This window comes from Leucoraja erinacea, chromosome 5 (assembly GCF_028641065.1).
Source record: "Leucoraja erinacea ecotype New England chromosome 5, Leri_hhj_1, whole genome shotgun sequence".
In the NCBI taxonomy this organism is placed as follows: Eukaryota; Metazoa; Chordata; class Chondrichthyes; order Rajiformes; family Rajidae; genus Leucoraja; species Leucoraja erinaceus.
This window is the reverse complement of record NC_073381.1, coordinates 97,993,481-98,000,611: the sequence shown is the minus strand read 5'-3', so window position 1 is coordinate 98,000,611 and position 7,131 is coordinate 97,993,481. Positions and strand designations below refer to the sequence as shown.

Below are 7,131 nucleotides of genomic sequence, written 5' to 3'. Positions count from 1 at the left end.
CCATCTCCTAAACCAAAGGGTTCCCAGCCTGGGGTAAATTTACACCCAGGGGTTAAATGTGTTGATTGTGGATTTGTACACATTATTTCTCATTGACTGACTGTGTTTGGTTCTGGTATACCGGTATCTGTTCATCATTAGTTGTTCATAAATAAGTGAAGCAACACTGTTATGTGCTATGAAAGTTGCCTGGGGTAAAGGGGACGAGAGAGGTTGGGAACCCCTGCTCCGCGTGTCCATTTCCCCTTCTCCCGCTGTGTTCTTTCAGATGCTTCGGGTTCCCCTTCTTTAAGAGGTCAGATGTTGGTATCATTGGGACATTCGCTGTGGTGGAGTCGAGGGGAAAGGACACAAAGTGCTGGAGTAAAACTCAGCGGGCCAGGCAGCATCTCTGGAGGACACGGACAAGTGATGTTTCGAGATCCATCCTTCGGACTCTGGCCCGTCACCCCTCCATGTCCCCCACAGACGCTGCATGGCCCGCTGTGTTACTCCAGCACGCTGTGTCCTTTTGTATAATAACCAGCATCTACGGTTCGCTGTTTCTATTCGGGAACGGAGGGGAGTCAATGTGGGCCGAGAAAATGCCAGTCAAGTCAAATGGATGAAGGGAAAAGCACAACAGCGTCAGACCAAAGGCGAGAGGTCACTAACTGGGCTGGTGATATGATACCTGCTATAAAGTACAAGGAATCGTTTAACGCGAGGTCAACGGTACCGTAGCTAGACACTAAATGCTGGAGTAACTCAGCGGGACAGGCAGCAGTTCTGGAGAGAAGGAACGGGCCACGTTTCGGGTCGAGACCCTTCTTCAGACTGCGAGTCAGGGGGAGAGGGAGACACAGAGATATGGCAGGGCAAGGTGTGAAAACGAGAGACTCAAGCAAAGGATGGAATGATATGTCTGAAGAAGGGTCCCGACCCCCCTAACATCAGCTCTCCATGTTCTCCACAGATGCTGCCTGACCCGCTGAGTTACTCCAGCACGTTGTTGTTCTATTGCAACCAGAAACGTCCTCAAATTAATAGCACGCCCTGACACCGAATCTACAAACAGGAGTATTGTAGAGGAGAAAAATAGCATTAAATATAGACATATAGTATATATATATATATATATATATATATATATATACTATACTATATAGATCTATCTATCTATCTATCTATCTATCTATCTATCTATATCTATCTATCTATCTATCTATACACATGTGTAGGAAGGAACTGCAAATGCTGGTTTAAATCGAAGGTAGACACAAAATGTTGGAGTAACTCAGCGGGACAGGCAGCATCTCTGGAGAGAAGGAGTGGGAGGTATATATATATATAAAATATATTTATATTAAAGGTTGTGAACGCTGCGGGAATTGGAACAGAAATCGGTGTTAAATTTCCATCCCATAATCTGTCCATGGGAACAATTGGTTAATAATCCATGGTTGAAGTTGCAACGACTCAAAACAGTAATTGGTAAAACGTTACACTTCGAGTTACACTTGGCGGTGCGCGATAACGGGAGCAGGCAGACTTGAAGGGGTTACAGCCAAGTGATCGAGTCCAACTGCCCCCCCAACAGAAATCCGTCTACAGTTTGGACCAGGCTCGCTGTTTAATATTTTTCTTGCATCTGCTCCTCGCAAGCGCACGACACAAGCCCAGCCGTAAACACGAAACTAAAAACTCCACTTCCAAACGCCTGGTCATGCCTGCCATCCCCGTCAACCTCATCTTGCAGTCGCTGCCGCCTCTTCCAACATATTCTGATCTTAATTGGTGACCAAGAGGGTCGATTTGAAAAAAAAATAACAACGTCCGCGGTCACCTCTCCGCTCTCAAAAGCAGCGGGGAGATAATATTGAAATACAAAAAGATTCGAGTGCGTAATTCAAACAAGGGACGTTCACTTTATCTGTGGTGTGTGTTTATTTGGGAAAATGAGATACAGTTTTCAAGCAAATGTTTTCTTTTTTTTCAAATAGCAAAACCTGCACCAATTCCTCTGCCAATGTACAAATTATTTCTCAGTTCAGGATCCAGACACGGGATTCGTGAGTAAAAAACAACACACACTTATAGAAATCATGACCGGTTACACATTTCATTGCATTTTCAAGTTACCATTCAAAGCAAATCGAGTCTCTTTACAGCAGGGACAACGTGTATACTCTTCCCCGGCAAGCAGGAGTTAACAGTAAATCACAAATGATACTAAATAAGCAACAGACCCCTCTGACAGAGAGAGAGAGAGAGAGAGAGAGAGACGGAATCAGTGCAGTTGTACTTACACTCAAAGCATTTCTATTGACTGCTTGCCGCTATATCTTCCTTCAGTGGAACAAGCCGCCCAGATTCCCAAAGGAAGATTTTTTTTTTGTTTTTCAGTTGGAGTTCTATTATGTAGATTTTTTTGTTGGCAAATAGATCCCTGGAGTTCTGTCAGAGATAGCGAGCGGTTTAGTTGTAAAACTTCCACTTTAGGAGCTGCAGACTCGCAGAGCGCTGTTCGCAGCGCCTCCTTGCACTCACAGTCAAACCCGCTCCTCGCTTGTTTTAACCCTGCCCCAGACACGCTGTGACGCCCCTCCCTTCCACAGCCAAACGCGGCTCAAGATACTGAGAGGGGGATGAGAAGCGACCGACTGCCTATGGGATGGGAGTTTTTTCGTCTCCAAGAGACGAGACGAGGCATGTTGGGAGATGTAGTCTTACATTGCAGGGATCAAGTTAGGTTTAGTGTAGGAAGGGCCTGCAGATGCTGGTTTAAACCGAAGATAGACACAAAAAGCTGGAGTAACTCAGTGGGACAGGCAGCATCTCTGGAGAGTAGGAATGGGTGACATCTCGGGTCAGGACCCTCCTTCAGACCTGAAGAAAGGGTCTCGACGCGAAATGTCACTCATCCCTTCTCTCCAGAGATGCTGCCTGTCCCACTGTGATGCTCCAGCTCTTTGTGTCTAAGTTACGTATAGTTGATGGAGACAGATGCAAAGTGCTGGAATAATTCAGCGGGTCAGGCAGCATTTCTGGAGAAAAGGAATTGGCAGCTTACTGCCCAGTGGTATGAATATTCTCAAATTTCAATTTACCCCGACATTCCCTCTCTCTCTATCCCACACCGGCCAACATGTCCCAGGTACACTATTCCCACCTACCCATATTTGGTCCATATCCCTCCAAACCTGTCCTATCCATGTACCTGTCCAACTTATTTTTAAACGTTGAGATAGTCCCAGCCTCAACTACCTCCTCTGGCATCTTGTTCTATACAACTACTCTCTGTGTGAAAAAGTTACTCCTCAGGTTCCTGTTAAATCTTTTTCATTCACCTTAAATCTATGTCCTTTTGTCCTCGTTTCACCTACTCTGGGCAAGAGACTCTGTGCATCTACCCCATCTATTCCTGTCATGATTTTATGCACATCAATAAGATCACCCCTCATCCTCCTGCGCTCCAAGGAATAGAGTCCGAGCCTGCTCAACCTCTCCCTGTAGCTTAGAGCCTCTCGCCCTGGCAATATCCTCATAAATCATCTCTGTACCTCCAAACCTCGGCTGGAGCAGCATTGCTTGTGACTGAAGAGACCCATGCGGGAGTGACAGTCCCTGTGGCAAAGGTCACATTTGTGTGTGTGGCCTCTGGTCTGTTGAAGTTACCGGGCTCCTTTCCGCGCGCCCGTTTGCCTGCCGCTGCGTTCAACAGTTTCCCTTCCCCCGTTTTGAGATGTTGGTTCAGGGTTCATAGCAAAAGGATTTGAGTATAAGAGCAGGGAGGTTCTACTGCAGTTGTACAGGGTCTTGGTGAGGCCACACCTGGAGTATTGAGTACAGTTTTGGTCTCCTAATCTGAGGAAAGACATTGTTGCCATAGAGGGAGTACAGAGAAGGTTCACCAGACTGATTCCTGGGATGGCAGGACTTTCATATGAAGAAAGAATGGAAAGACTCGGCTTGTACTCGTTAGAATTTAGAAGATTGAGGGGGATCTTATAGAAACTTACAAAATTCTTAAGGGGTTGGATAGGCTAGATGCAGGAAGATTGTTCCCGATGTTGGGGAAGTCCAGAACAAGGGGTCACAGTTTAAGGATAAGGGGGAAGTCTTTTAGGACCGAGATGAGAAAAACATTTTTTACACAGAGAGTGGTGAATCTCTGGAATTTTACTTCGGAGTGACGTGAGTGACTACGTGAAGAACCCGCCAGGACGCATGCGTATCATATCGCTTCACGCATTGCGAAATGACAGGCGGGGTGGAGCGTTCCCCCGCAGCGGTAAGTTTAAAACCGAGACCTGCAGGTAAGTGAATTACTCTGCAGTCATTGTTTTTTTCCGGTACTGTTTCACAGGAAGGGGAAACTATGGACAAACCAAAGAAGTCTACTAGGGCTGCATCTAAGCTGGCTGGGGAGGACTGCGGAGTTGCGGGCAGCCAGCAGCGGCTGACGGCACCAGAATCAACGGTAGTGGGATCAGCTGTGCCCGACTTGGCCCCCGCGCCAGCCAGGTCAACACCACGGCCGGGCGGGAAAGCAAAACGGAAGACTAACAGAGCCGTTGACTCAGACGAGTCCGACTTTGAGGAAATGCCGCGGGCTGCCAGCGACCATGATCGCTGGAGCCGAATGGAGCGGCTTATGGAGTAGATGCTCCACCGTGACAGACTCCGGGAGATGGAGGCTAGTCACCATGGGTCATATAAAAGACCCATGGCAGCACCTTACCCAGGGCTGCACAGTGCATCTCCCTCGACAGAGGGGAGTACTGGGAGCCAATTCTGGGCTGACTCTGATGGGGGGTTTGCTGAACAGACAACCAGTGTGCAGGGGGTGCAAGAACAAGAAAACCTCCTGGAAATGGTGTCCAAGTTTGTACAACCAGAACAGAATGGACAACAATTAGAACTAAAACTAGCATCCAGCATTGACTTCCTATCATTCAAACAACTACAGGAACAGGCTTTAATGGACACCACTGCCAAATATCTGGCACCGGCAAATTGTGTATCCCTCAATGGTCCCGTGGTGAACAGTTGTATCTGGAAACACATTGGAGCGGGAGTCAGAAGCCAGGATGTAAAGCTTCAGAAAATCCTAAAATTGTTGACAGCGGGGATCACAGCATTTGCTCGCTCAGTGGATGGGAAAGAGATGTCAGAACAACAGCAAGACGTACTGGCATTATTCTGCAATACGCAGTATGAGATCAATAGTCACAGGAAGAATGCCATCTGCCCAGCCTTAAACCCAAAGTTTGCAGGGCTGTGCAAACCTGGAGATACTAAGCCACCAATACTACTATTTGGGGGAAACCTGTCAAGGTAAAAGAGCTCGATGAGGAGGCTAAAACCTTGGGCCTCATAAAGGCGGCAACAGGAAGGACCTCCTACACACAAAGACAGCACCCTTATGCACCCACCAGCAGAGCAAGACATACATAAGCTGGTGAAAGCTCAAAGGCCGGGCATACAGGACAGCGGTATTTTTTAGGCCATGGCCCAGACCGGCCTTCGTGGAAGATGCGCAAACCTCAAACCCAAACCCAGACTCCGGCGCCTCAACCTCTACAGCGACTGCACAGGAAGAAATAAACCTTCCACTGGTAACCATGGAGGTAGGTGGGTCTGGTTCCTTCCAAAAAACAGAAAGTATAAATAATACACAAATTGGTGGTAGATTACATTTTTTTTTGTTGTAGTCATGGCAATAACTACTGACACTTATATCCTAAATAGTATTCAGGGATATACAATTGAATTTGTGCACAAAAAATATCCCCCAGTTCAGCATGTACTGAACCGAACATTCGTGTTTTCACGACAAGAAAAACTGGAAGCGCATGCTGAACTGGTGAGACTTTATACTAAGGGGGTTATTGAAAAACCCAACATGATTCTCTGGAATTCGTGTCAAATATCTTTACAAAAAACAAAAAGATGGAGGTTGCCGCATCATCATAGATTTGACCAAATTGAATACAGTATATTCATTTCAAATTGGAAACCTTTGTTACTGCCAAACAATTAATTTCCAAAGGCTACTTCATGGCTTGCATCGATTTAAAATATGCTTACTATTCGGTGCCTATACGAACGGATCACAGACGTTATTTAAAATGTAACTGGATGGGGCAGCGCTGGCAGCATAGAGCTCTACCCAATGGATTAATATCTTTCCCCAGACTATTTACCAAAATCTTGAAACCAGCCCTAGCGTTTCTTTGGAAACAAAAACATATGGTCATGGCTTACCTAGATGACATATTAATTGTGGGCACAACTTTGGAATTAGCCAAACTAGCTGTATCAGGCACCAAACAATTGTTTGAGAAACTGGGGTTTATCATCCATCCAGTTAAATCTATGCTAACGCCTTCCACCACTATGGATTACTTGGGGTTCACAATTGACTCAGGTCACATGTCAGTGACTTTACCAAAGGACAAAGCTACAGTCTTAACTGAGGCCTGCAACAACCTCATTGACATCAGTGAACCATCTATTAGATTGGTAGCAAGGGTAATCGGCAAAATTGTGGCTGCTTTTCCAGCCACACAGTTTGGACCTTTGCAAAAGAATAAATCAGGGAAGGTAGTGCATCCATGGATAACAAGGGAAATCAGGGATAGTATCAAAGCAAAGGATGATGCGTACAAACTAGCCAGAAAAAGCAGCATACCGGAGGACTGGGAGAAATTCAGAGACCAGCAGAGGAGGACGAAGGGCTTAATTAGAAAAGGAAAAATGGATTATGAAAGAAAACTGGCAGTGAACATAAAAACTGACTGCAAAAGTTTTTATAGATATGTGAAAAGAAAGAGATTAGTTAAAACAAATGTAGGTCCCTTGCAGTCAGAAACAGGTGAGTTGATCATGGGGAACCAGGATATGGCGGACCAATTGAATAACTACTTTGGTTCCGTCTTCACTAAGGAAGACATAAATGATCTGCCGGAAATAGCAGGGGCCCGCGGGTCAAAGGAGGTGGAGGAATTGAGTGAAATCCAGGTTAGTCGGGAAGTGGTGTTGGGTAAATTGAATGGATTAAAGGCCGATAAATCCCCAGGGCCAGATAGGCTGCATCCCAGAGTACTTAAGGAAGTAGCTCCAGAAATAGTGGATGCATTAGTAATA

The 7,131-nt window shown here is 46.0% G+C and overlaps 1 protein-coding gene across 1 annotated transcript in view; it reads right to left on the bottom strand.

Moving 5' to 3' along the window:
- The window catches only part of daam2 (dishevelled associated activator of morphogenesis 2), a 274,117-nt gene extending 269,800 nt beyond the window's left edge, over nt 1–4,317 (bottom strand). Inside the window, 1 exon segment of the mRNA XM_055636342.1 lies at nt 2,289–4,317. The gene's annotated coding sequence lies outside the window, so the exon portion shown is untranslated.
- Nucleotides 4,318–7,131: the final 2,814 nt, after the last annotated feature.